Source organism: Zonotrichia leucophrys, chromosome 2 (genome assembly GCF_028769735.1).
Source record: "Zonotrichia leucophrys gambelii isolate GWCS_2022_RI chromosome 2, RI_Zleu_2.0, whole genome shotgun sequence".
In the NCBI taxonomy this organism is placed as follows: domain Eukaryota; kingdom Metazoa; phylum Chordata; class Aves; order Passeriformes; family Passerellidae; genus Zonotrichia; species Zonotrichia leucophrys.
The window spans coordinates 110,863,992-110,883,022 of NC_088171.1; the positions used below are offsets into that span (position 1 = coordinate 110,863,992).

The following is a 19,031-nucleotide window of genomic DNA, read 5'->3' on the forward strand; positions in this document are numbered from 1 at the left end:
GGTGTGGGCTGACTACACAAAGGAAAGAGTCCTGATTGCCCTTCTCTCAGTTGGTTCATTCTCCTTCCTGCCAACTGTACTAAGCAAGAAAAATGGACCAAACACAAGAACTGCTAGGCAAGCTTCCCATTTGGAAAATCAGAGCTACCTGGGCTTTCTCATGCACTGTCTGTGAGCCATTTGCTTTCTGCAGACAAGGTGAGGTACCCAGGTGCCTGGCATATTCTCAAAAACTGGTCCTTTGCATCTGTGTGGTGAGGAACATCCTGGAAACAAGTCCTAGGTACATCTCCCCACTCATTCCTCCAGGCTCAAGAGCATCTGAGCCCAGGATCCCCTCTTAGGCCAGCTCAAATAAAGAATAGCTGCAGAACTGGAAAGTTCTCTCCAGTTACTCAGCTACTAGTTTTAAGTATTTATTGCAAATACTTAAGTACAAATGATTTCTAACATGTCTCCTTTTGTAATTTTTTTTCTAAAACAATTTTCCTGCTGTAAACCAAAAATAATACACCCAGTTATGAATGATGTTGCTTTTACTGTATTCCTTAAGACTTTACAACTTGCCTGTCATCCCTTGATGGAACAATTCTTAAAATACAATGTTCTTAGCGATCCCAAAATATAAATTATAATTTGCTATAATTTCAAAGATACATTTAATTTTGAAGTATTTTTGCAAAGTGTTTGGTATGTTTTACTATTAAAAAATTTCCACATGGAAAGCAACCTTGTTGCTACTGAACTGTAGAGAAACAAAAGTTTTGGTGTCACGTGAGGCAAGTTCAGGAGCAGAGTTTCGAAGGAAAAAGTAAAAACAGAAATCCACAGTTTTCTCTGAACATCAGTAGCTTTGATTTTTAAGTTACTGGTTAAATATGGTATTTTCAAGGTAAATGTAGACAAATCCTTTAAAAAAACAATTTTTAATTACAGTGTCTCTGAAAAGTTTGTCATAGTTAGTCATAATAAGACCCCACTGAAGGCAAAGCAAACAGGTCTGATGGACTAATGCTACCAGAGGACAGTCAGAATGGATGTAAAGTCATTGCTTAAGCTGTGGGGTATATTTGTCCCTTCTCCTACAGTATAGAGAGATAAAAATATTGCTCTGTGTGGTTTGCATTTTGGGCCTTGCTTTCCCTACCCCAGAAAGCTTTCATTTTCCAGTGCAGGAGTCCACATCCATTTTGTTGTGCATTTTTAACCACGGCTGAGTGACCTGTCATGCTCATGTTGGCTGTGGCTGCTCTATGATCTGCAGACATTTCAGCAGTTTCTGTAGTGGCTGCTGCCCTGGCTGCCCAGGCTGGATGCCCAGGACATGCAAACACTTTATTTGCATTCTTGCTCCCAAGTGCTGACTGGCTGGGTGCTAGTTAATAAAAACTGGTTTAATCATCTGCAGCTGTATTCAACTTGATTTCTTCATGTACAAATTCCTAGCTATCTTCCCCCAGCATTTATCTGGAGATATGTTAATAACATCTATAAAGATAGATAAGGATAATATCAAGATTATCTATATTTATGAAAGTGCTTCATTTGGAGGTGCACAGTGTAATGCACCAGTTATTCCCAAGGGCTTGAATTCCAGGAAGGCTGTCCACCTCTGTTTCCTGGACCAGACTGCACTTAACTCTTCAGGTCATAAAGGGTTTTAACTCTTCAGGTCATAGAGGGTTTTCTCCTGCAGTGCTTGGTGTGGAGAATCATCCCTGAGAATGGACAGCTGTTAGTCGCCTGACAGGCTCTGCTCTTTCTGCTTGCAGGTGAAAATATAACAGGATTCTTGTGTATCATGAACATCCTCTCCCCCTTAAACAAACATCTGGTGACTCAGGTTTCCTTTTGTCCAAAATTGCTGAAGAGGTGCTTTAGAAAGAAGAACAAGGTGCATTGGGATGCAAACAGACGTTGTTTTTAATATGTTCAAAGCTGGCTAAAGAGAAATAGATCCCACAAAACTCAGGATAAGTACAGGATTCAGAGTGTCTTTCTGAGGTACTTTACAGCTTCCATCACAGGTGAATAGTAGCTTAGAGAAATCCTTCCTGTCGTATTAAATGTGTTTCATTGATTTGCATCTGGAATAAAGTCAAGATCAGTGGGTCTTGCATGAGCCTGAGAAGAAATGTCCCTATACCTTGTACATCCATGTGTCAGGAAAACAAGAGTAAAGTTGCAAGAATGGCACTAGCTTGGAGACTAGAAGCTTCTGTCTTCAGAACGGGCTGGATCTGGAGGGGAATAGGTCTGTATGTCCTCCAGCTCCCCTACACAGTCAAGGATTTCTGGTGTCTCTGAGGTGTGAGGAAGTGAGTACTGGAGTCCTGGGCTCTCTTCCCACCTGCCAGGTACACATGAAATAAAAGAGGATTTTGCAGAGCAGAGGCAGAAGGGGAGAAGTGTAGTCAAGTTTGGTGGTGCATTCACACTGGCATGCATCTTTTTAGTAGAACTGGAGTGGGAAATTTGAGGCTGCAGGCGAAGTGAGACGTGATTAGATAGAGCTCATTGATCAGGGAACTGATAGTCAGTGAAAGAGGATAGCAGCACACATTGCTAGGTTTTAGGACAGCTATAGGTGAAATGTGTCATGGTACTGGGAGATCTGGCTTCCCAAATGTCTCTGCTGATCTTTCATATGCAATCAAATCAAAACTCTCCCTATTTTATAATTTTTGTCCTGTTTCATCTTTTGTGCTATGGATGGCAGTCCTATTGATTCTTCTCAGTGAAAAATTCAGAGACTTAGGGATCATGCTTCCATTTAAATGCTGAAGTTTAGTGTGGTCAGAGGACCAGACAAAAAGGCAAGGGGGATTCATCATTTATCTTTTTAACTTTAGCAAGGAATTAATTTTAATTTTAATATATTTTGTTTTCGGGGAGAAGTATGGGCCAAAGTATTGCCATAATATGTGGCATTTTCTAAATTGTCTAAATATTGTTTCTAAAACTATTTTGATAACACTCAGTTCTGTTGGGTTCACAGTTACAGATACCTTCTTGCTATGGTGATTGTCTGATACAAATACCAAATGTTGCTATTGGAAGAAAAACAGTTGTAGTTAAACTTAGGTAAAAATGAAGGAAATAAAGTGTTGTCAAAACAAAGGTGATAAACTGAGAATACTTCACTTTTCAACTGATACTAAAACTAGAGCTTAAAATAACAGTGGTGAAATGGCTAAAATATATTTGACCACATTCTTCAAAATAAAATTAAGACATTTTCTTGTTCAGTGAAAATTAATTAAAACTACTGTTTTACTTAACATGAATACAGTTTGGATTGGTGCTCTATTTTTAAATGATCAGGAACCCAATCCTGAGAGTCACTTTTTCAATATGATCCTCCAGGCTGTTTTAGTGTGGTGTTTTAAGAATTGTGTAGGTCTCTTCAGGAAGGCAGGGACTGCTTTGCCTCTCTTTTAATCAGCATCATTCCTTTGCTTTCCCTCATTGGCCTCTCTAGAGCAAAAGGCTGCTTATCTACTCACATGGAATGGGAACTTCTTTTGGAAAAGCACAGGGAGAAGATTTTCATTTGAGTGTTAAGTAGGAAATGAATCCAGCCTGTCAGAGCTGGAAACCAAACACATTAACTCTTTACAGACTTTTCTGCCAGAATGCCTTATGCCAAAACTCTGTATGGAATGTTTTCAAGGGAAATCAGTTGGAAAAATGTCAGGAGAAGGCAAACCAGACAGCTGGCTTCAGCAGTACTTGTGCTACCCACAGCCGTGATTCCATCCAACAATCCCAGATGGATTCCCCAGCTACCCAGCTCAGGGGTGATGCCTCTGCTGGCTACTTTAATTCCTACTCTCTCTCACCATCTTGTCCCTCTATTTTCAAGCTGCTCTTGGCTGTGCTTGAGTCTTTTCACACGCTGTTAAGGGGGCAACTGCCCACAGCTTCTCTCAGCCTTTCTGGGGACGCACTCCCCTGCAGAGCCACACACAGGGGAAAAGGGTGGGCACAGGAAAGGGTCTTCCAGGTGAGCCCACCAGATATGGGTGGAAACCACTTGCCCCCTAGAGATTTGGGAATAGGATGTTACAGTAATTGTGAAGTTTGTTTCAGGCTTCATGGCTGAAGATTGCAACAAACTGGTTGCAGCTGAAGTCAGAACCCTGTTCAGCCACCTGAGCTGATGGCAGGCATCCAACCTGACTAATTTTAGCCAGGACACTCTTCCGTTTCCTGCGCATTTCACACTTCAATGAGTCAAAGTGAAAGTAGGTGTGGATATTATGAACGAGGTCCCAGCTTGCACTTGGAGCTCTTTAGACACTGGCATGTGTACTGTATGGCCAGATGAAAACAGCGAGATGTCCCATTGCAGTGCCCTCAGCTAGAGAGTGTTTCATCTACTGCACAATGACAAAGCTCACTGAAACATGGTGGTAACGTTCATTTCATTCTGTCTTCTTGCACCTTTCCTTTTGTTCCCCATCTAACTGTACTTCAGCATACTCCCAGCAGGGAAGTCATGCTTGTCTTGGTAAAAGTAATGTAAAAACCTGCACTGTGGTTTACCTACTGTTTATAATCACATTTACCTCGAAAATTTCTTAGGAAGGCTTTTACATTCATCACAGTTCTGTTCCTTGTACTCACCTTCCGTGCTAATAGCAGATAGACACAGTTATACCTACATATTATTGTAATTATAATTGTTGATGGTGCCCTATTTAGTTCACACCATTTCTTTCTGTGTAGTAATAGATTTGCTGAATCTGTCCATTTTTGCTTTTGCTAAATTAAAAAGAAGACACATTAACATGCTTTCAAAGAGATTTAGGGAGAGGGAAACCACCACATCCCAGTGCATGAATTAAAAAAAAATGCTAATAGGCCCATAAATGAAAATCAAGAGTTGTTTTTATTTCAAACAGCTGCATCTCCGTCAATGCAAGATTTATTGGTTTCCAGTCCTCCCAAGACTTAGGAACGTGCTTATTTGGACTCATTGAATTCAAAAGCAGAGTTTCTTCCACACAGCAGAGCAGGGGTGCAGGAGCCAGCAAAGTTTCAGCAGATCCTGTGAGCCTCACTTGTGCTTTGGCTGCATGGGAGCACAGTGACCTCTGGCAGTCTGTTGAGAAATACTGGCTCTGTTAGATGTGACACAGGGCCTTCAAAGAGCCAGTTTACATCTGATTTGCCTTCTTGAGGTCAACCAGGTGATGGAGATGTGTTCTGTAAAATATGATGGATAATATGGCAGAGGATTTAGGCTTCTACATACAGCTTTACCTTGTGCTTGGTTTGTCCGGGATGCAGGTGGAGACTGCCTTGGACCAGGTAAGGCAGTGTTGAATCTGTGTTTCTCTAAAGACCATGCATGAATGTGGTTTGGATCCCTCCAGAGTTCTGGGGCTCTTCTTGCTTACAGGGAAACGTTCACTCAGTTAAGAGCAGTGAGGAGTTGGAAGCATCTCAGGCACGTTGCTGCTTCCTGCTGATCTCCCAGACTTATTTAGGCAAGTTGCTAAAAAGGACTCAAGATGGCTATTGGCAAAGAACTATAAGTAAAAACACTGGGGATAAGATAATAAAGCAATTTGTAAAATTGCAGCAAAATCCTACTTTCTGCCTTCCTTCAAAAATATAAATGAGTGACATGAAGTGTAATCAAATATTAAAGTAAGAGTTAAAAATACCTTTAGCTTAATGCATTTCTCTTAATCTCTTGTCCGTGTTACTTTTATTCTGTTACTGCTCTCTGCTGCTTTTATATTAAAAAGCTGCACAAATAGAAGTACAAAGTGCTGTTCAAACTATAAAGCAAACAAAAGAAAATAAAAATATACTTACTTACAGATTTTTTTATTTGAAGTAATTTTGCATACTGTGTAATAATAGCATATTTGAAAGCTGAAGATGTGATTATTTGAAAAAAAAAAGAAGTTGATTGTATATTTTAAGGACTGTTCATGTTAAATACTATGGTTCTTTTTTTAGTGAGAAGCCTTGTCAAACAAAATTGTGTTAGGTTTCTGTTGCTTGAGGGCAAAATAACTTTCATAGCATTGAGGGAGGCATGCTGTTGCAGCCCCACAGCAAGAATGCTCACGCTGCCTGGCAGCACAGGAACACCGCAGCAAGCTTGAGAAGACGTGTGGAAGCAGATAGATAGGAATTTGTTCTCGTTGCCATGGTGTTGGACACTGTTTACTTCACCTATCAGCTGAGTCTGGTTCTTCCCCTGTCCTCTGGAAACCTGCAGACCTGACCTGTAGCCAGGTTCAGCTTCGGAGAGGCAGTCAGCTCCCAGGAGCACATGGATGAGAAATGTATGGATTATTGCTTTTCTTTGAAATAAGGTTTCTGGCATTTGTGGCTGAGGAGGAAAGCTCCAGATGGTGCAGTGTGCATTATCTGTGCAGTGTGCATTATCTGTGCAGTGGTGCTTTAGGTAGCCTAAGCACACAGCTGGCCCTGGGTTAGCAGCAGAAGGCCCCCAGAGATGGGTGCTATTGCTTCTGTCCCCAGGGCCTGGGGCTGGCAGGCGAGATCAGGGGTGGTCCTGAGGTCTCATTTCCTGGTGGCCTCTTTGCTCCAGTCCCACCCTACCTGCCAGACCACAGGGTTGCTCTGAAATAGAGATGCTTAGCTGTTCTGAAATTTGTGGCAGTTTAATGTTTATCACAGAGGAGGAACTGGATGAGCGCTGCACATCACTTTCCCTCATAAGTATGTGCCAAGCTGTAAATATAAAATGCCAGGTTGTGGTTATAAAAGCAGGCTGTCAGATAGATATGGCACACTTCCCTTGATACCCTTAAACTAGGTAAAACAAAACAGGCCAGACATGCATATCCATTTTAGCTTTTCAGCTACTAATGTCATGGTGCTATCTTCAGTGGCTTTGGTTTTATCATGGTGCTAAAACTGCCAATGAACTAGTGAACTTAAAAGGTTATTGGCATATCCTTTGTAATTTTGAAAATAAAATATCCTTGTCTCCCTCTGGCTGAGTGGTTAAATCACACTACAGTGGCCCTACTTGATAATTTTCTCATGAAAGACTCAAATCCTAGGGTTAATTAAAGCATGGAATAAGTATCTAGGGAGGCATATGTAAATGCTAACAGGATTCCTACCACATATCTGCAGAGACAAACATCACCATGTATAGTTTATGCTAAGCTGAAAAAAGGAAATCCTTAGATCTCTTACAAGGCAGCATTTTTATATTTTGTGACAGATGTAGGCAAAAAAAAACCCCCTCAAACTTAACAAAAAAAACTTTGATAATGACAGTATGTAACTATATCCCTAATAATCATAGGGATTAAACGTTCTGGGAGACTGTATAAAGCTTTGTATTTGCAGGAATCTTAATACCTGTTCCTATCAGAGGAACCTGGATCTGGGATCAGAAAGCAAGGAAGACTGGTGTGTCTGACTGAAACTGCTGGGGAAACTTTAGCAATCCAGATTATCTACTGATGACATAATCTGGCCAGTACTGCAGGGCAGAATATTATGGAGAAGAACTGCATGACTCATAATGATAGGTGATCAGAAATATTGCTCAGCTGCTTGTCTAAAAGCCCTGGTTCTGAGAGCACTGACTTGAGGGAAGGGCGGCACTTCCTGACTTCCACCCACCTCCTTGGCTGGCCTCCCTTTTGCCCATAAGGTTTGTTTTTCTGAACTGGGTTGACCTTCTTCAGTTTGTGCTGGTGAGGTGAGGTAAAGGTAAAAAAAAAAAAAAAAATGGCTGAAGTGACCTAGAGCTTCAGGCAGAAGCCCTCACTGCTATTCTCTCAGCAGCTATAACCACTCTGGCATAAGGGGATTCTGCAAAAGGTCCCTACAGCCCCAGGATTACCTGGATTTTAGTCTGCACTCCAGTAATTTATTTTGTTCATTTTAAAAGAGGTTAAGGTTTGTCTGCTTGGAGCAGAACCTTAGGAGATGTACTGATACCATCTGCTTTAGGCATCCAACTTGGATGCATTTCAGACGACAGCGTTAGGAGCAGCAGTTCCCAGTAACTGCATCATAGAGAGGCAGGTGTCTCCACATGGGCAATTCAGGTCATTCATGCTAGATGCTTAAAATAGAATGTATGCAAATTCAGACTGTCTGCTGCCTTCACCTCGTCCATTGCTTACGTCTGTTTATGTCTTAAAGGTGATTTATCCTTGAACTGCTGAAAGAGACCTTGCACTCTTTTAAAATTGCCCAATGTGAAAAAAAGAGTGTCTGTGTTGGGCCATGACTGCATGGCAATTACAGCACGTGTGCCCCCAGCACACACTGCACAGCTAAGCTGCTTGGGGGTGCACCTTGGAGGTGCTGATGGGTGGACAGTGGTGGGGGACAAGAGAGCAGGAGGTCTGGGCAGGACCAGCAGCGGCCCCATTGCTTTTGGGTGAGTGGCCAGAGGCCAGTTGCTGGGCTGATTTTTTTAAAAATGATTCAAGGAGATTTAGCCCCAATGGTTTTTTGAGGCAGTTTAGCTCTTGCCTTTGCAGAAATATGTTAAAATATAAATGAAGAAATGTGTTTCATATAAAACCATCTCTGCAGGAGTGTAAGCGACCGTGGTGGTAGGGAACCTAATTGCCAGTTTATTTGTGGATGTTTTTTTAAACACATCCTTTTGAGAGCTATTAGAAAAAGGCTGTTTCATCAAACTGCTCCCTGGCCCCTTGTGTTTGCATGTTTGCTCTGCTGCTTTGGAAGTGCTCGAGTTGTCACTCTGCTGTAGAGTTGTCCAGTCTTCGAACATTTGTTCCTCCCAGTATTACAGTGCTGCTTCATATGGCATCCCTGGCCTTGCTTTCAGTGCCATAGTAGCCATTCTCTGGAAGGGCAGCAGGACAAGACAAGGAACATGTCAAGCACCTAGAAGAGAGAGAAAAAATGCAAAAACTGACTTGACAAAGTCTTGACAAGTATGGCAAATATTTGACAGTGTTTTGTGGTGGCCGGTGAGTTCTCCCCAGGAAGGAGAAATACAGGAACAATTCAGAATAGTGAGCAAAAGTTCCTAGTGGCCCACCAGTAGTTAACAAGGGGATTGCACAGACCAGTCCTGTGTTGAAAATAATGTGCTGCTTGTAGCAGCATGGGGAACACAGGTCAAACCCTCCAGTTCCTAGGCTGTTCTCAGGCACTCTTGGGGAAGAGGTAGGAATGATGAAAAATAGGCTGGAAATTATATCTATCCTCCTTGCTTCCTTGCTTTCTTCCTCTCTTTTTCTCTTCCCTTGCCCATGTATCTGGATGTTCTCAGTTGCAGGCATCCATTGAGGTGTATGCAGGCAGGGTTGCTGCACTTGCTCTCTGCCAAGGTATGGGTCCCTCATTTGGTTTGGTGTGGCAGTGCACTTGGATGGCACACCTGTCTTCCCAGCCACCCCAGGAGTCCATTGCTGGTAGGCAAAAAGCAAGGCTGAGCCCAGGCTTCAAAGAGTTTTTGCTCATTCTGACCTATTTTGCTTAAAGTGCTTTATTTTGCATTCAGAGCTTAATCTCAACCAGAGGCACACACTCTGTGAGAAATCCAGCTCATCAAATAATTGAAATAATTTTTTGGGACACTGTGGGTTCTTGCACCATAGGGCTTGAGTGTTTATTTGGCTGCCAGTGGCATGCACTGCCAGTTACCAGATAGTTGGATCCTCGGGGAGGAGGGAGTAGGGGGAAGGAGGAGCAGTAAGGACTTTAGTTGTCACAACCTTTTTTCAGCTATTACAAGATAAGGGCACGGTTTCGTAACACAAACTCTGCCTGCCTTCAATGCAGGGTCTCTCCTGTGCCAATCCAGGGATGCTCGCTCCTGTCTCTCCTCTCTGCCTTCACAGCAGTGCTGGAACTGGAACAAAATAGTTGCAGTGTTGTGAAATGGCTCAGCCACAGAGGGGATTGTGTATTGTATTTCCACCACTGTGGCCTGAGGCATTTTAATTTGAGAAGGGCATCCGGCAGCTGGAGCCCAGATGGGTTTGTCAGCACTGGGGCAGCCACAGCCATGCCCTCTGGCTGGCCCTGCCCTCCCCTGCAGTGGCTTGCATGAGGCTTGGAGGCTCTGCAAAGCCAGCTGGATCCATGCTGTTGGGGCTTGCAGAAGCCTGAGGCGATGTCCAAGTGATTGCAAGATTTGCCTGGGTCCAGCCTGGCAGGCTGGGAGCCAGAACTGGCTCAGCATCTTGTTGACGCCCCTCAGGAGCCAACTGGGTGCCCTTGCACTGTGCCCAGCAGCTCTGCTGAGACACCGAGGCTGGCTCAGCCAGGGTGCATCTTGGATCGATGGGATTTAATGGTCCTGGCTCCTTGTGAAAGCAGTGAAATGAGGAAAGAAGACTGGGCACTGGTGTCTGTATAAAGGAAGTGTAAAACTCTGATCCTCACTGGCTCAGAAATCTGGCAGCAAACAGCCCCAACCACAGGTTGTTTCCTTTTAGTATCTCGCCATCTCCTGGGTCGCAGCTCAACCTCCAGCCCTTTGGGCAGCACTGGGGAGGCCTTTCCTGCCTATTGACCCAAGCAGCTGCCTGGTGCCTGGGCAGGGGTGCTGTGAAGGAAGTGCTGCTGTCTGTCAGGCAAGTGGAGCAGTGAGATGTGATTCCCTGTGCCATTTCCTGCTTGGCTTTGGAAGTGCTGGAGCAGTGCTGTTACTCCATCCCTTGTGCTCACAGTGCCTTTTAAGGGGAAAGTCAAATCTTGGCAGCTGCTGCAGGCTGAGTTCATCCAGAGGGAGTCAGAGTTCATCCAGAGGGAGTCAGTACCCACAGGAGCCAGGCTTTACCTTTATTTTGTATGGCTCAGGTATTGTGGGAAAGGATCAGTTATCCCACGGCAGTAGGAACAGAGCCCTCTAGAAGGTTCAGTAGCATTTCTTATGAGAAAATATTTTGATGGGATAATAGCCATTCATGTTACAAGTGCACATGTGCTTGGTGCAATGTGTGCCAGGCAGCCCCTGGCCCACAGGTGTTTAAAGAAAGGCAGAGTAACCTTCCTCTGAGTACATTTGACATTGGCTCCTTCTCCTGTTGCATTTCCAGGTAGTTATTAACTGACTCTGTTCCAGAACAGTGAGCATGCAATGATGCTTCAAGCCGTGCCCAACCCTTGCCATACAAAAGGAACTGCCATCTGGAGGCTGGTTTCCACCTTTCTTAGCACATTCCAAAGGCCTACCCGTGTTTAAAAAAATCCCTGAAGAGTTCAGGGCTGTCTTCCATTACTGACAGGCACAATTTCTAAAACTGTCTGGATTTTCCTGCAGATCTCCTGAAGTTTTTTACAAATCCATGGGAGGAAGGAGATCTGGGTTTGGGGGGAGCACAGCAGGAAAGATAAAGACTGTGAAAGCGTGAAATCATGAGTGACATAGGAGGCTGCTTTTGGCCTTGGGACATCAGAGAAGACATGAATTATTGAAATGATGGCTCTGTTAATCTGTGTGTTGTCAGCCCTTCTATAAACAGTGAGCAGGTGCTGTATGACTGCAAGTCCTGTTGAGTGGGAAAGCCCTCTGGTCATGGAGTGTGGGGGGGGACTTCTGCTGAGGCTGCCTGACCTGGATCATTTGTGGGTTCAAAATGATGGATATTGGTCTTCAAAAGCCTCTGTTCATTTCTTTTCTAACAGGTGATATTGTTTAATAGATTCCGTTAGAATCCCTTATTAAGTTTTTCTTTTCTACTTTTTTTACTCTACACAGAATCCAAGTGAAGGCACTAATAGTACTCAGGACAGACTGTAATATTAACAGATGTGCATGGAAAGTTTGCTTGCCTTTCAGCTTTGGGGCTTTTTTGCAGTTGTTGGTGGGTAAAGTACTTAACACAGTGCTGCAAACAACTGTGTAGTAATTTAAATTCAAACATATTATACAACCTCTGGTGGTGCTTTATGTGTTCTGATCATCAGCATCAGGGGAAGAAAATTCCCTGTGTATTAAACAGAGAATGGCATTGAGTAACTGTAGGAATTGTTGTGAAGAGAATCCTCTTGCACCATGTGTTTTGACCCTATATCCAGAATGCCAGACAGAATTTTAAATGTGAATCAATAGGTAAATACCTATTTCAAGGCAAAGTAAGGTGACTCTTTCAGGAGCCTGCATTGCTATTTTCCATCTTCAGAGGTCTCTTAGAACAGCTGCTACTTTGAGCATCTTCAAAACTGGAGATCTGTGGACTCCAAAGCCAGCTTTTGCTGACAGATACAGCAAGATGCAGATTTCACAAACAGCTTTGGCAAGTCTTGTATGAAAATAGGGTAAAAATATTATGAATTAACTTGGATAGAGTTTGACTCTACTTACAAAGCAGTAAAAGAGAATGAATTAGTAATTAAGGGTTTATTTTTGTTTTGGACCCTCTGATGGAGTGGATTGAGGTCCATGATAGCAGTAGCTGTTTTTTCTACATCTTCCATTACATTCAGACAAATTGAGAACTAAATAGAAAAGTTGACTTTTTGATGATGTAGTTGCTGGACTACATTATGGAGCAATAGTATCTTTCACACCTTGAACAGGCTTTTAATCCTGAAAATGAGAGGAAGTTAGTCCTAGTCAAAATGCCTAACACATTTTGGGGAAGGCAGGTTCCTGGGAAAACCTCATTAGGATTGTTTCAGAAAAGCAAGACCCAGTTCATGTGGCAGGTATCAGGTTGCTGCCACTTCAGTCCTTTCTCTTGCAGAAGCTTTCTGCAGGGGAAAGGCTTGGCTACATGACATGTTCTGTCCTTTTCTCTGCTGAAACTGCTGGAGGAAGAATATGGCCCTGCTTTGCAGGATGAATTTGTTCTCCAAGACTCAGTTACAAGATTGAGACCTTAGTGTGGTAATTTATGTGTACACTTCCCAAGGCAAACTTTGAATGGTTTTCATAAGATGTCTCAGTAGTTCAAGAATACATTTGAAGCTGTAAAGCATCAATGTTTAACTCAAAGGTCTCTGCTATGGTTAATTCTCATGCTTAATTTGGTAGGGCAGTATTAATAATGATTATTTAGTGATTTCCAGATAAATTAATTTCTGTTCCACAAGCAAAAAATTTTGCTTTTTTCCAGACCACAATGGTGAAAGTGCATGGTTGTTTTGTTTCTGAAGGTGTAAATCTGGTGTTCACTGCCTGTACTGGCTCTGTATCTGTACCTGTATTACCAGTGAATTTCTGACTGCTGAGCATGATTTTGTGGTTGCAATTCCTATGGAGATAAGGACCTAAATGTTGAAACCAGTGAATGGCAGGAGCAGGAAAATAATGATTATCTGCTTAAGGGGTGTTGATGTCATACTACTGACTCATTTGTTTTATTAAAAGTAAACCCCAAGTTGTGCCCCAGAGCAAAACCTATAGTTTATTTGTGTCTCTCTTTTTAGACTTTGCCATTACTTAGCTCTCACAGGTGACATGAGCCTATCTGGGTTAGATTTGCTGCATGAGAAAACAACCCTGACTTTTACCGGGTGGGTGGACAGGAAAAAAACCCAACTTTTTGTCAGTCTTTTGTGTTGCAGCAGCTGGATTCATTGCTGCTATAGCAACACACCACATGATGAGGTGTATTAGATTGCTGTGCGCAGAGCACGAGGGGGAAAAGGAACACAGCTCCTTGCTGAAGGTAAAGGTTGCACTGGAGTTTCTGCTGGAGAGCTGGGGAGGGTCAAATGCTCCAAGTCCCAGTGCTTGTTGTGCACAGAGGAAGGTAGAGGCGTGTGGAGGTGTTAAACTGCAGACCCAGGTAAGGTACAGCTGCATTGATAACCTGAGATCTTAACCCTCCTCCCTGTGGCAGCTCAACTTCCCTGAGAGTTTTCTCTTAGCTTTTGCAAGTGGTTATTTTAAAGTTGCTTTGCTAATGTGACCATGTGAAAACATTGGCAGCAGTTGGAACAATTAGAGAGAGACTTCTACTGCAGAGAGACCAGTCTTACAGATTAGGAGGTGATTGTCTTCAAATCAATGCAAAAAGTATATGTAGAAGGTTTTTGTTGTTTCAGCTTTGCTTGAAGGTGTTGAACAAGTTTTGATTTTGTTACTGTCTGCACAGTGGTTCACAACCTCTCTGTTTTCAGTCAGAATTCAGGGCATTATCTACTTAATGATTTTTTTTATCAGTACTTTTTAATGATCTACTCTTTTTAGCATTTATTAACACTTCTTCCTCTCTCCCTCCCAGTCTGCTTCATCAGGTTGCCCAAGTCTTCTTGGAAATGAATTTTCATATCATTTACTCCTTCAGGTTTTATGCTGCCTCCTTAAATCTAGCAGTGTTGATGCAGTTAAACAAACTTCAGTGCACCTGTAAAGACATGAAAGTGGAAACAGTGCCACAGGTTATTGTGGTTTTTGCCCTGTTAACCATTCATCCACAGAGGTAAAGAGCAATAATTAATGTCAGCCTTGAACTTAAATGTTTATTCAGACCCATGTCAAACTCAAAAAACTACTAATTCCGCCATGTTCTTTATGCACCTTTTTTTCTTTTTTTTTTTGCTTTTACCCATCACTAGGTTAAATGTTGCGGGCTTTCAAGTGGCATCCATGAGGCGGAGGAAGTACTTTAGAAGGGGAAAAAGTGAGGGACCAAAACAATAGTGGAGAAGATGGAGAGCCTTCCTGAAATTCAAGTTCAATGATTTAGTACTTTTCCTGCTTCCCATCAAGGGTTTCCAACATTTTGAATGCTTTCTATTATCTACAAATTACAACATATTTCTTTCTTAAGACTTACCACTGCTTTAACATCAGGCAACATATCAAGGATGTTGAAATGTGCAGTCCTTCTCCACTGCCCTAAGTAAAAGATTTCAAGCAACCTCTCTGTTTCTCCCCATGCATTTATAGCCTGGTGGTCCCATGTTCAAAGGGCTCATTGGCAGGCTGGGAGCATTCCTGTGGAAACTGAGGGATGGTGCGAAGGCCAAGCCTTCCCCTCACTCACTCCTTTTAGTGACAAGAAGGGGCAGTCTGAGTTGGGGTATAATTGAGCCAAGGTCTGAGTGGTGGGCAGCTTTTTCACAGCCCTGAGCAGGTGTGCTTTGTGTGGTGCTGTGGGGACTGCACGGTCACAGCTCAGGTTTGAGCCAGGCTCCCCTGCCTGTAGTGAGGTGACTTTAACGCTGCTGAAGAGGGAAGCAGGCACTCTGCCTGGGAGAGAATTTGTGAAATAAAAAAACCATATAAATGTGCAGCCCATTAATGACCCCTGATCCCAGAATGAGACAGGTTTGCAAGAAGTTGAGTAGGGATTCTTGAAAATGAGGATTCAGAAAGGGTGGAAGTCTTTGAAGGGGAAGATTAGCCGTACGAGGGAAAACGCAAGTGAAGTAGGACAGTGATTTAGCTCTACCACTTTGAGCAGAGCAAGGGAGTCCAGATCAAATTATTTAAGCAATCATGGTAGCTTAATCTGTCTAGATTTAGGGACCTTGTTTGGTTGGGTGAATGAGGAACCTAACTCAAACACCCAAGAGCTCTTTCACTAATACAGCCCATCCATTGTGGCCTGAAGTATAAGGTACCATGGATGCAAGTTGTTCATAGCATAGTACCACTAACTGACATTATCTAACTGACTGTCACAGAGATGCACTGGGAGTGTGTTTGTCCAGGAATTAAAAAATTATGGAATCTAGAGAAAAGGAAACAGGGCACCTTCTTACTGATTACTACCCCTCTCTTTTTGTGTTTGGAATCACAGATGTGATAGTTTATCACATGGAAGGGAGAAAAGGAAGTGAGAGTTTTATTTAAAACCTTCATTATTAAGCAAAACCAGTGAAACAACACTGAAAAGTGTCCAGCTAATCATCTTTGCAAGACTAGCAAAAAGGTAAGACATTATGGAAATATGGGTATGGAAAATCAAGTTCTCAGTGAAGCCTCGTGAACAGAAGGAAAATGAGAACTGTCAGTAAAAGATAGTTTCCTTCACCAAATAGCATTCCATTGCATGTATGTTTTTCTAGAACAATATTAGACTATACAAATGTCCTTAAAGATTATAAATTTGGTCATGATTTGGTGAATTTGATGTGTTTTCAAATATCACATTTTATTTATTTGTAGGATCTGTGGGTACATATGAACTTTCCCCTTGGGCTTTTGTTCCTTATACTTTCTACTGTCTCATTAACCCCAGTGAATCTTTTCTAAAACCTTCAAAACAAATAATACTCTCTGCTAGCTGAAACCTCTAAAATAAACAAACAATAATTCTTTAGTTTATGAGTGCCTCTTCTATGTGAACCAGCTGAGAAAGTCATGGAAGACTGCTAAAATGCACTACTGTGCCTTGAGAATTAATTTACTGCACAGTTTTGCAATTCAGATTTTATTCAGCATTAGAACTGTAACTCATTAATAATGTCAACAGATTTGCAAGGGAGATCTCATCTGCCCACTCCTACAGATTAAATCACACAATTTATTGATATGATAATCTTTTTACTAGATTTGGAATTGTGGAAAACAGCAGAAATACCTGACTTGACTGCTAAGAAAAAAAATTAACCCATTGAGCTGACATGACTGTGTGTCAGCCTCTGAGAAAAAAAGAAAGAAATCTGGACTCTTGATCAGTAGGAACCAAAACTGTGTCTGAATTTCAGACACGAAATCGTAAGGCTACATGCGTGATACGATGTGTATATGCCTTGTATGCAAATAGTACCGTAGGCAAGATTCCAATATGGAACAACTTGCACAGACTAATTGATATAGGAATATGTGCACCAGTAGGAGCAGGCCAGTCCCTCACTCAGCTATCAGATGGCTGAGATGTTTTTCTAGGGATAAATATGTACATGGGTGATTACAGTAGCAGATGCTAACTCTAGGAGCTTGAGCTGCATATCCAAATGTTCATCTGGCTCAATCAAAATGAACAAAAGCGTTTCCAAAAGGAGGGCTAACATCTCCAAGGCTGAGTGGGCATTGGAAGCAGTCCAGAATGTCTTCTTCACATGCAGGAACTGTGCTCTCAGAAACAGTTATTTCCAACAGATCCAGCCACCTAAAGTATTGAACATGGAAAATTAAAGAAAACTGTTCTCTTTGGAAGAAAGCCTGCTATGAAATCATCCTAGGAGAAGTTGGTTCAGTTCTTCATAGAGCACAAGAGCTTGTGGTATCAGGATGTTCATCTCAGATATCTCTAGGGCTGGCTTCAACACCCATTTCAGCTTTAAGTGTGTGCTGAAACAGGTCAAACACATTCAACAGCTTGTGGAAAATGAGGCTCTGGTCCAGGACTGCTATAGCCACTGAGCAAGGAAAGGAGGCTTCTATATTAATGCCTCAAGGACACAGGTAAAACTGCCATTTGGCCACATTTGTCTGTGGTCAGACTTCCTGTAATTTTTCCTCTGAGGAGCTTGTTTTCAATATTGGCAAGTCCCAAGTGCTCACAGATCACGAGTCTGTGCTACAGAACAGTCATAAGATGCTAGAGTTCCCCTGCTTTCAGGCTTGCTGCATGTTGTTTTCTGCAGCTGTGAACCATGGAGAACTTCTTTGTTGTTTTGCAGAGCAAAAGAGTCTGTTCAACCTCCTGTTTCCAGTAGTACGGTCTCCTAAGGAAAAAATGCCAAATGCTGTGACACCCTGAGAAGAAAATTCTCTTATCCTGATGGAGTGGTAGAGATACAGCCAAAAGAAAAGCTTTTTAAGGTGGGCATATAGTGCAGAGACCCTAAAACTTTGAGATGCTTTTGGGAATATGTGCAAATTATTATTTTCAGTAGCAAAAGAAGAAAATCAGCTCCTGTAGCCAGAAGCTTAGGGCCTCTGGTGGCTCTTAGAGAAGTTAGGTCTTTGAGCTGAAAGGGAGCACAGTTTCTTCCAACAGATGTGTTGCCTGATCAGCCTGTGCTGGGATGGTCTGTAGCTCTGAACATCAAAGACTAAAGGTCCTGTCCAGATGCTGAGCTAAGGAAAAGGTCTTCTCTGTGATTCTACCACCTCCTCCACCAACTTCAGGCTATACTAATTAATGAATCTATGACTAGACACCTCCCTCCCTGCCTGCCTGTCCCATGTAGCCCAAGTCATGTACTTGCTTTTGTGTGTGTGAATATGCACCAATGCACACACAGACACAGCTGAAGAAAGTCATGTCTGTCGTTAGACATAAATTATTGGGTTGAATTACTTTGTTTTTCATGATTTCCAGAAAGAAGAATGACTAATGAAAAGATGAAATGTCATGAGCTCTATTATTAAAGATAAGTGACCTAAGAAGTGCTGTCAGATTGGGTGAAGGAGGGTAAAACAACTGCTAAGTGCAAGTCTCCCCTTCCTTTTGCTGGGCAGGTAGTCTGTTAATGGTGTCACATTGTGTGCTGTTCTTCTGGGATGCTGAAGCAGCTCTGGTTGCTTCTGAGGTGTCCCAGCCCAGTCTCACTGAGAGCTGCAGCTGAGCACTGGACTGAAAGCAGCTGCAGGGCTGAGAGGCACTGTGCCACCCACCCACCTACAATCTGTAATTAGGAATGTTCCTTCTCACGCATTTCTGTCACAAGGTGAGCACTAAAAGTCTGCTGGCTGTCTCTAGTAGGGGTATTTTTGTGTGGAGTGCTTCTTAGAACGGAAAGAGGCAGATTAGGCTTTCAAGCACCCTTTGACAACAGCACTGAAGCTCAGGGTGCCCTGAGGAATGCTAATATGGGAAAACTAGGAACATCTTGACTGTTAATTTTGCTGAAGTTAGCAGAGCAAGGCAAAACAAAAAAGGGCTGGGTTTTTTTTTTTCATTTTTGTAACCCCTAGGCTTCATAAATACATCACCCTTCTTTATTGTCAATTTGCTCTGAAAATCATTGCTGACATCTCACCTAAGGACTTACTACCATTCTAGTCAGGCTATCTTTCACTTATATAGAAGATTTCTTGGATTTTTACCAGTCTTAAATTGTATTGAAAGTAGGCAGATGAACATTTAAATTAAAAGGTTAATTGAAACAGAGATATTGCACTGGCACAGTTAATTTGTTTCAGTTTAAATGTTTATTAGCTTAATTGAATATTTACAGAA

The 19,031-nt window shown here is 42.4% G+C and overlaps 1 protein-coding gene across 6 annotated transcripts in view; it reads left to right on the top strand.

Moving 5' to 3' along the window:
- DTNA (dystrobrevin alpha) overlaps positions 1-19,031 on the top strand; it is a 224,508-nt gene that overhangs the window by 86,518 nt on the left and 118,959 nt on the right. Inside the window, exon 1 of one of the 6 annotated variants that reach the window (XM_064706048.1) lies at positions 13,619-13,736. The exons of the other annotated variants lie outside the window; for them this stretch is intronic. The gene's annotated coding sequence lies outside the window, so the exon portion shown is untranslated. Of the gene's footprint in view, positions 1-13,618; positions 13,737-19,031 lie in introns of those variants that run through there. 6 annotated transcript variants of the gene reach the window in all.